Here is a 16,819-nt window from a genome sequence, read left to right on the forward strand (position 1 = left end):
AAAAGACATACCAAGGTTGGTGCAAGAATGTAGATTGAAGGAAGGGTGCTGACTGAGGATCATTGCACATCTCCTAATATAACATAAGCATTGATTTTCCAAACTGTGGTTAATTCTTGTAAAGAACAAGAGGACTGCTTTTCAAAATATGAAAATTCATGGCAATAACTCAAAAATCCTATACTGTACTAGAATATTCTGTAGCTATTAGGGACAGGGATACAATCCTACATATGTTTATCTAGAAGTATATTTCTAAATGAAGGAAAGATGTTTTTTTTTTCATTGATAGAGCTTCCTAGTGCATTGTTTGTGTTTTGAGAGGAACGTGGAAAGAGCCCTTTATATTTCTCTTTTATTGATGTATTACAAGATCCTACTACTGAAAATACAATTACTGTTATATATAAGATGTCACCATTCTCTTGTCTTGACAATTCTTTTATTTAATGTATAAATGTACTACATACCATGTGGTATGGATTTAGTTTCGTGGGAAGAGGAAATTTCTTAAGTTTAATATGGATCCTTGCTTGTCAAACCACTGGTGAGTCTTTTTCACTAACTTGTATTTTGGAGAAGAGGATGAGAACTGCGCCGTTAGAGTGACGAAAAGTCACATTTTTTCACAGTATAGTAGATTATTCTTTTGTATGTGTTAAGCGGAGAACACAGGAAGGTGTTTTGTACCAGGTTATACTGACTGCTGACAGTTGGCCATCTTTTAGTATTTCAAATTAAACGTCTTTCAAAGTAGTTTCCTCCCCCCTCCCCTTCACGTTCCTGCGTGGCCCTTGGTTGTTTCACCAAGCAAAGGCTCATGCTACGTGTCCTTCCACTGCCACCAGCTGATTACATTAACTTTGTTCACTATTACTGACAGAGGTCCAGGCAACTTATAATTTAAAAACCAAGTAGAATTTGTTTTTTTTGTTACAAGTGATAAAGTCCAGTCAATGTTGTCAACTCTCAACTAAAACAACCTTCTTTCTCCACTTTCAACCGCCTACTATTCCTCCTTCTCCTTCATTTTCGTCTTTCCCCCACTTAACTCCACCCCACCAACTCCCTTTGGTGCATGTAAATTTCAATATAAATATTCATGAGCAGGGTGAGGGTGAACACTACACCCCCATAATAGATTTTTTTTCTTGTTAAGAAGAAAGTTGGAAGAAGCATTGAGAAAACAGGAATCTAGTCTGGGGCTCCTGTAAAATTACAGGAATGAAGCAGAGCAAATTGCATAACAAAAGCCTTATTGTTTGTCCATTTCTCCCTGTATTGCTTATTCTGACTAGTAACAACTTTCCAGATAGTGGTCTTTCCCAGCACTTGCCATCTGATCCTAAACTAAATGTTGGGATTAATGGCACAGTGGTTAAACTGCTGTACTGTGGCCAAACTCTGCTTCAATCACAGGTAGCTGCTCCAGGTTCACTCAACCTTCCATCTTTCCAAGGTCAGAAAAATGATTACCTAGCTTGCTGGAGTGGGGGGGATGTGTGGCCTACATAATTAACTTGTAAACTGCCCAGAGATTGCTTTAAGCACTATAGGGCAGTATATAAGTGTGACAGCCTCCTCACACGTCACAAAGGAGGTGCCACGTCACTCTCACACACTCACTCTATTCACGCTGCCACCAACCATTCCCTCAAAAGACTCTTCAGACTAATAAATGATTTTTATATGATATGGTAGCTTCCAAGCTACCATAACAATAAGCAGCAGACTTTGCTTTTTTGCTTTTGAAACTGTAAGTTTCTGTGTGCAAAGTATATGCTGCACTGCTGAACCTTTGTCACTACACTTCTTGCTGTGTCACTTATTACACTAAATGTTATGAAATGTTTATAAAAATATAACAATGTTATTGGTGGTTACTTTTGCCAAAACCTGCTGTATTTTCAGGCCTGTTATGGGATGGAGATTGCTTTGATCGCCTTGGTGGATGACCTATACTGGGAACTGGATAGGGGCAGCATGTCCCTGCTGATTCTGCTGGACATCTTAACGGGTCATGGTATCCTTCAGGCCTGTCTCTAGGATGGGACTTGAGGGAACTGTTTTACTGTTCCCTCCGGTTCTTCCTGACGGTGAAAACTCAGAAGGTGGTACTGGGAGAATCCTATTTGACATCCTGGTGTCCCTCAGGGTTCTGTTTTGTCTCCTGTTATTTAACATCTGCATGAAACAGCTGGGAGAGGTTGTCCAGACTTTGCCACCAGTGTACATATGACACCTAACTCTATTCTTCTTTGCCATCTAAATCTGAGGAAGATGCTTTAGCTTTAGATCAGAATCTGATGTCAGTAATTGACTGGATGAGGGTGAAGGGAGAGATGGAAAGAATGGTCTCAGAGACTTTCACTGAGAGAGGCTATTGCCTCCATCTCTCCCTTCATGATTCCAAAACTTCCCCATCCCTGTACACTGGGATGTATGTGTTATGTAATGGAGGTGTTGAAAAATGAGTTTTTCATTGTGTTCTTTTAATCTGCATATATACGTATGATTGATGCACATGAGCAGAGACCTGTTCTGGAAGCTTCAAAGCTTAATGAATATATGTATGCTCAGCCACCCTGGAAATTGTTGATGCTTGCTCCATGGGCCACACTTAGACTCTTCAAATGAGGTTTAATCATATCCTTACCTTTTGCATGCATATTACAGAAAGTGCATGCAGACACTGTCTAAGCCAGTGTTTCCCAACCTTGGGTCCCCTGATGTTCTTGGATTACAACTCCCAGAATTTTGACCATCACAAGGACAGGATAGTACAGTACTCTGTTGTGACTCCACTTTTCTCCCTAAAGTGGTATCAGAATGTAATCTCTCATAAGAGATTGTTTTACCATTCTTTCAGAATCTGTCATCAGTTTTGAAGAAAACAGTGTTCATAGAGCTTTTACGTTTTACAGGTTCAGGATGGACTCCCCACATCTCTTTGTTTCTTTCCATTGTCCATCAAGGGGCTTCCTGTTTCTGGCGAATGACTCTCAAAATGGATTGGACATACTGTACTATCCTTTTGAATTGTCTTCTGGCTAACCTACTTGTTCTGGATGTGAATATAGCCCATTCTACCCAGACAATATTGACTGACAGCCCCTTTTCAGGGCACCATTCTGCTGCAGAACATTTGCATTCACTCAACCCATTGACCAGCCTCGGAGCGATGCCCTGTTCTGAACTGAGTTGCACATCCATTTCAGGGAACTGAAGGGAGGTGGCTTTATGTTGCTTAGGCATCCACAGTGGAGGTGGGGTGGAGTTCTCATCAAAATTCTCATCTTGGAACTTTTCCAAGTGGATCTGTGCAAGTGCATAATTGATATGTGTGAATGCATAGATTCCCATTTGAAGAATCATTATTATAGGTGAGCAGCCTGCCCTTTTTGTGTTTGGAACTCCCTCCCTCTTTCTGAAACCTGGTAATGTTCATTTGGGAAGAAGGTTGTACCAGAAGATGTGAGAGCAATCCTGCTATCCTGCCACCCAGAGTAGACTAGATGGGTGGGGTAAATATCTAATAAAATAAAAATAAAACATATGTACATATTGTTATTATCTTAAGCTTTCACATGTCAAATTTGGCAGTGAGATTTAGAGCTTTTAAACTATAACTATTAATTGATTTGCTGTTAGCTCATTGAAAAGCATTATCTTAATGACCCCTTTTAATTCATTAACTTATTCCTCAGCATGTCTTTTCAAAATATGGTGGTGGCTGTTTTCCTAAATCTGAGATTGACTTGACAGCAGACTTCCCAATGATTCTGAAATTTATTTTTGCCTCATATTTTACCCTGGGGCAAAACTTGTAGAGTGTGCTGGCCAAGTGCTGGGAAGACATATTGTTTCTTTTAACTTTATGTATTTCTGGGGCCTAATTTGCCTTGAGGGGCCTAACTGGAAGCAATCTTGATAACCCTTTTTGGGAGAGTATTATTGGAGAGGGGTGGCGGCAGGAAGGGAACCTTGTGGCATCTTCAAGACTACCAAGTTCACTGCTTCTAATTTTTCCTCTAGGACTGCTCCCCCCCCTCCACTTTCTTTTCTTCTTGTTAATAATCTCACAATGCCCAGAAGCAAACCTTTAGAAAAGACATGTATAAGAAAGGGAAGCTGGGGAGTTCAATTAATATTCCTGGAACGTAATATCAGCAGCTTGCACACACTGAGTAGAATATTAGAGCTATTAGCAATGAAAGTCTATGCAATATCTAGGTGGAGAATACAATGTGATTAATCTGCCTCTAAGCAGCAGCCTCTGGGCTTTGGGAATTCTGTAGCACATCCAGAATAATTTTTTTGAAAATTACCTTTCCAAAGCAACTGAACAGCCACTATATGCAAAAAGACATTTGTTTGCCTTTGCTCTGTCTTTTTGAATTTGTGCACGATGTATAATGTAGGCTCTCTTCTATCACATTATTTTGCAGGGTTATTTTGTAGCCTCACCCTAGCTAGATTCCAAATTGGGCAATTGCATTTCCGGACAGTTTCTAAAGCGTTGTTGCTTTTGTTTCAGCTGGATTAATCCTCTCAGCTCTTCATAACATAACACAGAATGTTATACTGGCAGTAGACTGATTATTGAATTATACATGTTCATAGATCAAACAGTAAGGTTTTTCCTATATTAGGGGGGAAAAACACAAATGTTCATGAACAATATGGCCAACATGAAATACCTGCTCTGTGACACTCTGAAGTCTATTTATTTTGTTTGAGAGTACCACCTTCTTACGACCATGTGCAGTACTTGTTTTGTGATTAGATGCCACATTTCTCCTCATTTGCTGCAGTCCTCTGTACTCAGTTTCTCTAAGATCTGATAGCTTTCTACTATAGCCTTTTAATGCTAACACCCACAGTGGCAACATAGTTTTGTTATAATCATATGAGCTTTTTATCAGCAAAGTCAAAATGAAGTGCTAATGTAGCAGTACTCTTGATGTTCCCTATCATTGCCAGTGATGATATGCCCACATTTACACACCCATAAAAAGCTTCCATCAACTTAGCAGCCGTGTGATATCCCCATGACATCAACCTCCTTGGTACATTGGCTTTTCATACACACACAATTCAGTCACATAGCCAAGGAGAATCTCACTTCACAGACATTGGAATGCTGTAGACAAGAGAGCAGCAACTGGCACCTATAGCAACACATTCCATGCCTCCTCTCAGACAGAAGTGCAAATCCCCTTGGCAGCCCATACAGCAGTTGCCTACTAACAACCACTCTCCTGCCAGGCAAACAGACAGGGCCAGGCGGTGACAGAAATGTTCACATTCCACTCATAATAGGCAGTCAGCTCCTAGACCACTGGATGAAGGACTGCTTGGAGAATCCATGTCTAATCCCCATGAGGAGAGACTTAAAAGTCATGCGGGGAGAAGATTGGATCTACACAGCTGACTTCCACATAATCCTACATTCATGTGATGGGAAAAAACATTTTGCAAAACTACATTCAAAAGGAAGAAGAGAAGCTACAGCAGAAAACTCACACTAGCTGCCAGCAGGAACTGCCTGGCCACTCAGCAGCAAAGAGCAGTGCCATGGAAAAGGAAAGTGTTGAATTCTATTGTGAGAAGTTGTTGAAGTGATCTCTGCAAAACCAAGTCCATTTGTTGGGTGGTCTGTTTATAATAATGAATAGTTACAAAAGGGGAGGGGGGAGAGGAGTGTGTAGAACAACCTTTCTCAACCTGGTGCTCCCCAGATGTTTGAAACTAGTCTACAAACTTCCACACACTTCAGCCAACAGGAATGATGGGAGTTATTATCCTGTAATTTCTAGAGGTTATGTTGAAGGAGGCTGGTGTAGAGAATCAGATCAGAATTCAGACCTTTCCCTCTGGGGAACAAATTCTGAACCATATAGACATAGGTGTGGATAAGAAAGAGTCCACCCTATGGCGTGCCTCCTCTTTCCAATCCCACATAGATCAGAAAAGAACTGAAATGATTTGGTAGATAATTGAACTGTAGTGTCACATTAGAAATTTAGCACATGAGGTGGTTTTCTATTGTGAAGGTCGGGAAGGGGCTAGACATAGCTGGATCCATGTAGTGCCATTGCTAGTTGGAGAAATGACCCATAGATGAGTATCCATTATTGGTGACTATCTGATTTTTTTAATGCCTTGAACTACCTTCCTTTCCCCCCATCCTCTTTGCTTCACCTAGCCACATCTCTTCATTTGCCTGGATGCTGGAGTTCTGCTGATGGTTTATTTGCATCATTTTTACCGTGACCCAGAAGCATCTTCAGGATGGTTTACATAAAAATGAGAAGATGAGTGAGTGCTTTTGAGAACAAATGAGTGGTCTCTAAAATGTCCTGTCTTGAACAGCACTGCTCTGCTCTTGTAAACTCAACTCTGTGGCTCCCTTTAGGGAATCAATGCATCTCGTATTTGGTCTTCCACTTTTCCTGCAGCCTTCAAACTTTCCTAGCATTAATTGCCTTTTCCAGAGAATCTTGCCTGCTCATGATGTGCGTAAAGTAGAACAGGTCTTAAATATTTTTGACTGCAGAGAATGTTTTGGCCTGATTTATTTAGGATCCACTTGTTCATCTTTCTGGCAGTCCAGGGTATCTGCATAGCTCTTCTCCAGCACCCTATTTCATATGAATCGATTTTTTCCCTTTCAACTTTCTTAACTGTCCATCTTTCACACCCATATATAGCGATCAGGAATACAATAATATACATGATCTTGGTCTCCAGTGACAGACACATCCTTATACTTGACTATCTTTACTAGTTCCTTCTGAGTCTCAGTCACCTGATTTCTTGGCTGCAGTCTCTATTTGGATTGATGATTGAACCAAGGTATATAAAATCTCTATTACAGTTTCTTCATTGTCAATATTAAAGTTGTGTATTTCTTCTCTTGTCATGATTTTTGTTTTCTCAGTATTCAATTGCAGTCCTGCTTTGGCACTTTCTTCTTTTACTTTCTTCAGAAGTCATTCCAAGTCATTGCTACTTTCTGCTAGTAAGATGGTGTCATTTTCATATCTTAAATTATTAATATTTCTGCCACCACTTGTCACTTTTCTTTCATCTGAATCTAGTCTCGCTTTCTGTTGGGTATGTTCTGCATACAGACTGAACTGATGTGGAGATATAAGGCACCCTTCCTTGACACCTTTGCCTATAAGAAACCATTCTGTCTCTTCATATTCTGTCCAAATGAGAACTTCTTCCCTACAATACAAGTTATGCACCAGGACAATTAAGTACTGCGGCACACCCCTTTCTTTCAGAAAAATCTATAGTTTTTATGATCCACACAAAATGGCTTTGTTGTAGTCTATAACGCATATTGCATATTCTCTGGGGAGGGAGGGGGATGAGAAAGTACTTTTTCCCCCAGAATCTTTTCCCTAGGCTTTCTCATGTGCCACAAATTGTGGCACTCTTGTATTCTTTTCTCAGCTTTGAATTTGAATTTCCTGATTTTAAATTTGCTGTTTGAATTTTTTAAACATACACTAGTAATTGTTCTGCAGACTTCACTGTTCAGTGGTGAGGGCTGTAAGTGTAAAATCCAGGACAAGTCAAACTTCTCATGTTAGATGTCCATTTGGCTGATCAGTTTCAATGCATACTCACGGAATAAAGAAGGTCAGCAAAATATGTGCACTTATTCTATTAACAACCTATTTAGAAGACAACATCTGCCTTTGAACATCTGCCACTTCTCCTGAACTTTGTCTTCAGCTTTGATTCAATGTCTCTTTTGTTCCAGGGGCCTGTTCAGAAATACCCGTCAGTACAATGTTTTTTTTTTAAAAAAAAAATCTGATCCATATCTATCGGATGCCAGATGCCCAAATATTCCTCAAATGTCTTATGCTCTGTTTTTTAAAAAGTGGCTTTGTTGATCTGTTTCTGTATGTAGGAAAAAAACAGAACAAAAAACAAAGTCTTGTGGCTTCTTTGCCATAACAAACTTACTATAGCATGACCCTTTTTCCTGAAGATGAAGCTGAGGCAGGAGGTGAGCTGTGTTTGGGAGCACATTTTATTTGGTGAGGTATTTTTTCTAGGCTGATCTTTGCTCTCCCTGACTGCATGGTTTGAGGGGATGGGGGTTTAGCTTTAAATGAGCATGAGCGGTAGCTCTAAGCCCTTTTCCTGAAGAGGAAGCTGAAGCAGGAGGTGAGCTGTGTTTGGGAAGACAAATAGGAAAAAAGGAAAGCCAAATAGCATTGCATACACCTGGGGGGGGCAGGAAAGTTTTAGGGGTCGGATCATACTTTCGCACTATTAGGGAGCAGGCCGGGTAGGTGGGGCTTGTCAACCTTGGAAGGCAGCCTATCTAGAAGAAGGAAAACTCCAATTTCAAACCTCCACTGCCTTGTGGCTATATAAACTGATGGAAAAGGCTTCAGGAGTTAGCCTAGAGGCAAAATCCGGAGCCGGAGTCCCGGAGGCAGTTTGTGTCATTCTGGCAACTCCTGCGAAGTCGCTGAAACCAGTTGTATTGGTTCTTGCCTTTCCATTGGACTATTTCAGTGACGTGGAGAGGGGGGATTTGCTGCTTGGGTAACAGCCTATCCTCCATATTATTTTACTCAGGCTTCGTGCTCTGGAGAGGACACTCCAGCTCCGCATACAGTGTCAAAACAACAGCAGCAGTTACCAGTTATAAATCTTTGCTTGATTGGCATAGAGCATGATGCCAGGGATTACCTCCGACAGTGGGAGAGGTCATTGCACCTCACTAAGTAGCTACCGCCTGCCTTAAGCTGGGCAGACCCCAGCCAGTGCTACCTCACCATGGTCTGTTAACCTCACAGGGTGTGTGGAGTTTAGGGTGAAAGCCGACAAGCAGATGGATAACCCTGCACCATGCAACAATCATAAGAAAACTTCTGCCCTAAAGTTGGGCACCTGGAATGTTTGGACAATGACCCATGGCTTTTCTGACGATCGCTTTTCTGACAACCTGCAGGAAATAGACGATGTGTGCAAGACAGCTGTCATCGACATGGAACTGAGTAGACTGCAGATGGACATTGTTGCCTTGCAAGAGGCAAGATTGCCAGGCATAGGATCTGTCAAAGAAAAAAACTTCTCATTCTTCTGGCAGGGAAAACCATTGAATTAGACGAGGGAATATGGTGTTGGTTTTGCAATCAGAAATACTCTGCTGAGATCCATTGTTCCACCTACTATGGGGAGTGAAAGAATCCTGTCTCTGCAGCTCCACTCAGCAGTGGGACCAGTCACCCTCATTAGTGCATATGCACCAACACCGTCGTCCACAACAGAAGTGAAAGAAATTCTATGACGATCTGGCAGCTACTATCAAAAAAGTCCCTGAGAGAGAGCCACTGTTCATTCTCAGAGACTTTAATGCTAGAGTTGGTTCTGATCACAATTCTTGGCCCATTTGTCTAGGCCATTTTGGCATTGGGAAGATGAACGGAAATGGCCATCGCTTGCTGGAGTTTTGCTGTTATTATGGCCTTTGTGTCAGCAACATATTCTTTAATACAAAGCTTCAACACAGTTTCCTGGAGACATCCAAGATCGAAGCATTGGCATCAGCTCGATTTGATTCTCATTAGATGTTCTTCCTAGTATTACGATCACACACAGTTACCAGAGTGTTGATAGCGATACTGATCACTCCCTGGTGTGTAGTAGAGTAAAAAATGCGAACAAAGAGGATATGAAGAAGGAACACCACATATTAACATCAGCAAGACTTGCAGTCAAAGAAAATTGGAAGAAGTTGCCCAAGCAGTTGAGGAAACCCTTCCAGGCCCAGCTGATGCAAATGCAGCTGAGCGATGGGAACATTTCAAGAACGCTGTTTCTAACACCGCCTTGTCATAGATCTCACAAAGGCCTTTGATTGGGTTAGCAGGGATGGCCTTTTTAAAATACTTGCCAAGATTGGATGTCCACCTCGACTCCTTAACATCACCAGGTCCTTTCATGAGGAAATGAAGGGCACTGTAGTTTTTGATGGCTCAACATCAGATCCCTTTGACATTTGAAGCAGAGTGAAACAGGGCTGTGTCCTTGCGCCAACCCTGTTTGGGATCTTTTTTGCTGTCATGATGAAGCACGCCTTTGGAATTGCAATAGGATAGATCAGATGGAAAGCTCTTTAATCTCTCTAGATTGAGAGCAAAGACCAAAGTCCAGCTGAAATGCATGTGGGACTTCCTCTTCGCCAATGATGCAGCCATTGTTGCCCACTCTGCTGAAGGCCTCCAACAACTCATGAATCGTTTTAGCAAGTCCTGCCAAGACTTTGGACTAACAATCAGCCTGAAGAAAACACAAGTCATGGACTGAAGGATGCCTAATCTAACAGCATGACCTTTTGTCAGTTATAGTCCCCTTCTTCAGACTATTCTAGATAACCAACTGCAGTGGATTAAACAATATGAAGTCCTTGGGAATGTCCTGTCATTGAGAAGGAATTAAAACTGTGGAGTATTCATGTGGCAAGGAAAGGTGGGCTGCCTTCTTTGCAGTCTTGCCTCTTTCCCTTTGCAAGTGTTTTCTAACATTGCAGCTGTTGTCTCAGCCTCTGTGGAGGTAAGTAGGTGTGCATTTGAAATATAGTATTACATAAATTACAGGGGTTGGATGTAGGAAAAAAATTCAGTATTTTCAGGTGAAGAATACTGACAGTGTACCCTACATTCCAAAATGCTATGTCTACTATTAAAGATATTTACTGTACATACCTAGGATAGAGAAGATGGGACTTTTTAAAAGGATTTGTGGACTTCCTACAGAATGCTTCTTCATTTTGGTAGCCTGTTTCAACAACAGTACTATTTTTATATCTCTAGACTAGCACTGCAGAGTGAGGTCTGGTGTTGCAGCTTACCATACTGGTCTCTTATTCTTTGTAGAGTGTACTTTACTGGAAGCTTTTGGTTCAGTCCTGGTGCAGGATTGGCTTCACTTCCCACCTCCACAGTGGGTTTTACTGGTTGATTCAATTCAGTTTTTGAAAATCAGTTCTTTGTTCTCCTGGTTTTGAGAACCCTAAACACTATATAATTTCTAAACCATGAAAGGGCTCCAATATTTTCAATTGTGGCACGTATGAGGAGTAGCTTTTTGCAGTATACATTTCAAATTGTTCTCAGGAAATTGTGCTGTTTTATGGAAGATTAGAAGAATCTGCCGTGTACCAAATGTAATTACAATGATTCTCCAGTTAGAATAACCCTCTAGCATATTTGGAAGGTTCATTTACTGCATAACAGCTTGATGACCAAGTCACCTGTCAGTTAATTTATAAACAGGTGTGCATCCGTGCTTATGTTGTACTCTCACTAGTAGTCAACATTTTAGAATAAATATTTGGATTTCAGTTTTTAATACATCCTAATATTATTGTTGTAACTAGTTATTGATAATTTGGTTAGTCTTATGTAAACACATCTTCACATTTATTTATTTTTATATAAACATGAATGATTGGAATTTTACTCCAGTAGTAATGCTCAATGCTCAGTGCAATCTCTCCCCATTTACTCAACTTCCTCCTATGTTCGACTGCTCCACTGAAACAAGAATTTCTTCATATTGTTATACATACTGTTAACAGGTTCAGAGAACTGATAAGTAAGAAAACATTTTATAGTTGATGAGTGAATTCTTAGGGATAAGTAAACATACCTATCTCCAAATTTCAAAAGTTCAACCAGCTAAGCATTACTATACATTAGAGAATGTAGGTCTCCTACAACCATAAATGTTTTTATTTATATTCCTTCTTTCCATCAAATAGAGCTAGGTAGTGTATACAGTCTATTCACACAATAATCTTGTGAAGTGGGTTAGTCTGAGATATGATGTTTTGGCTTAGTATCACCAGGTAATCTTTATAGCCAAGTGAGGAATCTGAACTTAAATCTCAGTAGTCTCTCCCAGCAGTCCCCAACCTTTTTGGGACCGCACACCGGCTGAACCTCTGAGGAAGGCGGGGCACTCCCTCCCCCACGCTTGTGCTCTCAGGTGCATACGTGAAGCGGTGGGGTAGTGCTCACGCCGGTGCTGGCATGTGCATGTGTGCACAAAGCAGCTGTGGGGAGGGGAGTGCGTGGGGGGAGGTCTGTTTTCATGGCCCAGTCCAGCTCACGCCACAGACCGGCACTGGCCTGCAGACCAGGGGTTGACAACCTCTGGTTTACCCAACACTCTAGCCTTCCTATGATACTGGCTTTTCAAAGTGCACCAAGAAGACTATGAAACACTTTGTGGAGGCAATTAATTATGTTTTGAAGACTGTTGTCACAACAGACAAACTGCAGTGACCTTCATGTGCATGTCTCTTCAATTTTTATTTTACTTAGTCCTTCAACCACAGCTTAAATCTAAGTTATTTCTACAGTTATTCTGATGACAGAGGGGGATATAGTGAGGGATAGAGAAATCGGAGGGTCCCTGCCAGCAGATCTTTGACACAAACACACTGGAGATACAATAGAAAATCCTGTGCGTACTAGGAATGTATGATATATCATTAATTCTCACATGCAGGTGGTGAAGTCATAGTGAGATATGGTAGTGTACTCGGAGCGAGGCAGATCTTCTGACAAAGTTGGAAAGTGCAACCCATATTTCTCCTACCTCAGAAATAATATGTTTGATATCTAATAATTAGAACTAAAGAGGTATGTAGGAGACATGAGAAGGTGTAAGAGCATGGGAAAGAAATGTCAGTAAAAACTAGATAGGGAAGGAAAAGGTGAGAAGGTGAGAGAGATATTGACAAAGTACACAAAGATCCTATGTCACTGTTGTCAGCAGAAGATATTCAGTGGTCATCCAATAAGCAAATTTAGATTTCTGATTTTATATAATCTTGGGTAGCAGTAATTCTTTCGCAAAGCATCCACAAAATTTTAAAATGTTCAGTATTATTGGTGGGTAATAATATTAATGGTTGGACAGTGTAATCGAAGCTACCAACATGAATTTGACCCAACTCCAGGAGGCAGTGGAAGACAGGAGGGCCTGGCGTGCTCTGGTCCATGGGGTCATGAACAGTCGGACATGACTTAATGACTAAACAACAACAAATAATAATAATATAAATCTGTTGCAGCAAAGCCAAGAAGGATGCTTGTGGTACTTCAAGACTAACAAGTTTTATTTCTTCACATAGATCTCCTCCTGGTTTTTTTCTGGCTGAAGCCTTCCTTTGTATAAATAGAATGTACCTTGAAATTTATGTTTGGATTTGATTAGCCAATATTGCTTTAAAAGACTACAGAAAGATTCCTTCAGAATTCATTGTTTTCCCTGAAGTACATTGACTATAAAGATCCAGCCCAAGCCATTTTGCAGCTTGGAAAAAAAGTCAGAATTTTAGCCTCTTCTGTTCCATGTACAGAAGTTGACTAGACTAGTATTTGAATCTTGTTTCTACATTGCCAACTGGATAATATCTCCTACCATGCTCCAGGCTAATTTGTAGGGTGAAGGACAAACAGTGTGGCGTACATTACATTTCTTATCTTCTAGGAGGAGGAATGGCCAGAGGCCTCAAGAGGAATGACAGGGAACTGTCACATTTGTCTCTCAGGATGAGGTTCTGCCACCTGCATCAGTTTACTCTGCTTAATGGTAGAGTTGGCCCTCTGAATGCACCTATGAAGAATGCTATTATGAATACCAGTTTCAGTGGACATCTGGCAGAATAACGAGAATCTTTTGAAAGGTAATGAAAGATTATCCAAACCAAGTGAATACACATAATGGTTATAAGGATATCAAGGATCTCTTTAGTGGACCTCTCTGTGTTTGAGCTAACCCAGTGTATTCTCAAATGTCAAACTATTTTGCATCCTCCTGAGATTCTTGGATGTGGGCTTGATGGCTGCCGTCAAACAAATGGGTAAGTGATGAGGGTAGTTGTGTGAACTAATGTTCAAAAGCAGCTGTAATTCTGGGATTCATCGCTGCAGAGATCTATGAATTGGATCTCTACTGTAGCAAGTAATTTAATGTTGGAAGATTCCATACTGCCTTCAGCAAGCAGTAAGGTAAAAACAAACAAATGGCCCTGGAAACTGAAGGAGTAAAAGGGTACCTATGTCTAAGGGTACTTCAGTGTCCTTAATGCCTGTGACATGAGGCCATTTTTATGGGAACCAAAGAAGACAACTCTCAGAGGCAAGGAACTCAAAGCTGCATTTATTATAATGGGTAGGTGATAATTAATAACCTTTCTCTCATAAAGAAAGGTGTTCTTCCTCCTTCTGATTAATTTTGATTAAAATAATAATACATAAAATATAGCAGAAAAAGTAGCAAAAAACAGGTTAACTATATGTATCCCATTCCACTATCATCAGGTCAATCATGTTTAGCCCAGTGAGTCCCTCTCTAAGTCTGTATGGGGATGTCTGGTCGTTAGGCTTATTTGTCTGTGAAATGAGTTTGCACCAAGACAGTGATGGACCTTTCACACATCTCTTGTCTTCAAACTGAGCCATGAAGCTTGGAATGCATGCTTGTGACCAGGCTCTGTGACATGGTCAGTTCTATTTTTTTTTTATACAAGCTATTACACAAATTAAACTGAAACAACATTGTCTCTGTAGAAAGACTGTACCATGGTAGAAATGCATGTGACAATTTATCCTTTGCTGTAGTAGCTGAAGCAGCAAAATAAATGTTTCCATAATTTCTTTTACAACGGCCTTTGGAATGTGTTAAGGAGACACAGAGTAGAAAAATGCAATGCCATTATTAGACCACTAAGCTTGCCTGTAACCAGCTTTAAATTCACCTTAAGAGGATGCCTGGCAAATGTTTACCATGAATTTTGGGACATTTATGTATAATCTTTCTGTACTGGACTTCTGATCTATGAAAGCTTGCATTAATTGTTTGATTTTTTAAGTGGTCTAATAACACAAAGCAAATGGTGTCACATTCTTCTACATTTGTATTATGTAATGACCACATGACTTCCTTTAGTTTTTTTTTTAAAGAATATACCAAGATAATTAAATCTGAGAGATGATCCCTAAATCAGAAAATATTACAATTTCAGAGATTACTCCTAAAGTTCTAATGATTTTTGTTATTTATATTCAGTTGTATTTATTTGTCTTTTTCTTAGTGGTAAATCCAAACTGAATGGATACTTTGACAATAAAAACTGGCTATTTACTAAATTCAAAAGGTGCAGACTAAATGTAACATTGCTATTCATTTTATTAGTCTTGTAATGAGTGCCAGTGTTTACTTTAAAAACTGATAATGAAAATATTTAAATTATTTTGCAAACACAAGAAACATGTCTATGTGTTTCTTCATAATGAGCAGTGCTTACTTGCTTGAGCAGAACTGCTACTTTGGGGGAAAATGGGGTGGAAGTCATGGGGGGAACCATGCTGTCAAGTAAATATTAATAGTATGTTAATGACAAGCAATGAGTAATGTATAACTTAGAAGAATTAACAGTGAACCAGTAACATATTGCTTAGTTTTTAAAAAATGACAATTTCAACCTCTAAACTGGTGAACAATAATAAATAAAAGATTTTACCTTTTGGTAATCCTAAGTATTGCTACTAGAAGAGTGCATAATTGGAATCCATGAGAAAACTAATTCATTTGGTTTACTCTACTTTTTAATGTATGTTAGTGAATGTACTTTTGTTATACTGTGCCAGACCACCAAATTAAATGCTTTTAATGTTTTTTAGTCAAGGTCATTGGCAACATTTTTACATGCATTTCTAGAAATTTCCTGGGAGTGGGTGGTTAAAGTTGAGGTTTCTGTGCAAATAATTATTTGCCAAACAGTTCCTTTGGGATCTTTGTGTAGGTTCTGCATTTGCCTAGAACTAATATGGTATGTATTGCTGAGTGATAGAACACCAGAGTAATACGATTCTTAAGGATTAGATTTTTTTTGTATGTGTGTATACAAATTGACTTGCTCTTTCATTTTGTGTAATTTTAATATAATAAATACTGATGGAAAAAAGAAAGGAAGAAAATAATAGGTTGTGTGTCTAGTATAAGAAGGGCAGGTTTTGGAGCAAACAAGTGAGGTGTTGTGTCTTTGTAGCAAACAAACAAACAAACAAACAAACAAACAAACAAACAAACAAACAAACAGTGATGATCTGCAATTGGGAATTAACATTTCTGCTGCTGTATCTGGTGCAAGATCAAGAAATATACAGCATATTTATACATTTACAGTATATATATCCTATTAGTTACACTACACACACATCTCTAAATAAATGAATTACATCATGTAGAACTGCCTATGTCCATTTTCTCAGTATTCTTCTTGATGGCTTGAAGGGTAAAGATACTGTTGTGAGCTTTTAGCACCTTTAACATTTTAAACCCTACAATCTTGTACAAACCTATTTGGAAGTGAGTCTTATTGAGCCTTAACTATGGAAATTATTTATGGACGTGCATAAAATTGTTCTATTAGTGAGTCTTCTGGGTTCTTGGAATATTTTAACTTTTTTAAAAATCCTGCTTCTATTATTTTTAACATGGTTCTCCTACTAAATGTAGGCGTAAGCTGTTTTGAAATGTAAAATTGGAATATAAATACTAACAAATAAATAACAAATAAATTGCATTAAATAAGACCCATTTATATCAATTCCAGAGTCCTTGAGACTTCATCTTAGTGACATTATATTAGTTCATTGGATAGTGTTGAACTTTGAGTACATTGTGTGATTACCTTTACAGTAAAGTGTGAGAACGTATGGATAGTACTATATTCAACTGCAGAATAAAGATTGTACTTAAA

General features: G+C 39.5%; 1 protein-coding gene across 7 annotated transcripts in view; it reads left to right on the top strand.

The window, feature by feature from the left end:
• Nucleotides 1–16,819, top strand: part of TCF20 (transcription factor 20) — a 215,907-nt gene that overhangs the window by 109,108 nt on the left and 89,980 nt on the right. The window contains exon 4 of one of the 7 annotated variants that reach the window (XM_078376110.1): nucleotides 13,543–13,738. The exons of the other annotated variants lie outside the window; for them this stretch is intronic. The gene's annotated coding sequence lies outside the window, so the exon portion shown is untranslated. The remainder of the gene's footprint in view (nucleotides 1–13,542; nucleotides 13,739–16,819) is intronic. 7 annotated transcript variants of the gene reach the window in all.

This window comes from Pogona vitticeps, chromosome 5, assembly GCF_051106095.1.
Source record: "Pogona vitticeps strain Pit_001003342236 chromosome 5, PviZW2.1, whole genome shotgun sequence".
NCBI classification, from domain to species: Eukaryota; Metazoa; Chordata; class Lepidosauria; order Squamata; family Agamidae; genus Pogona; species Pogona vitticeps.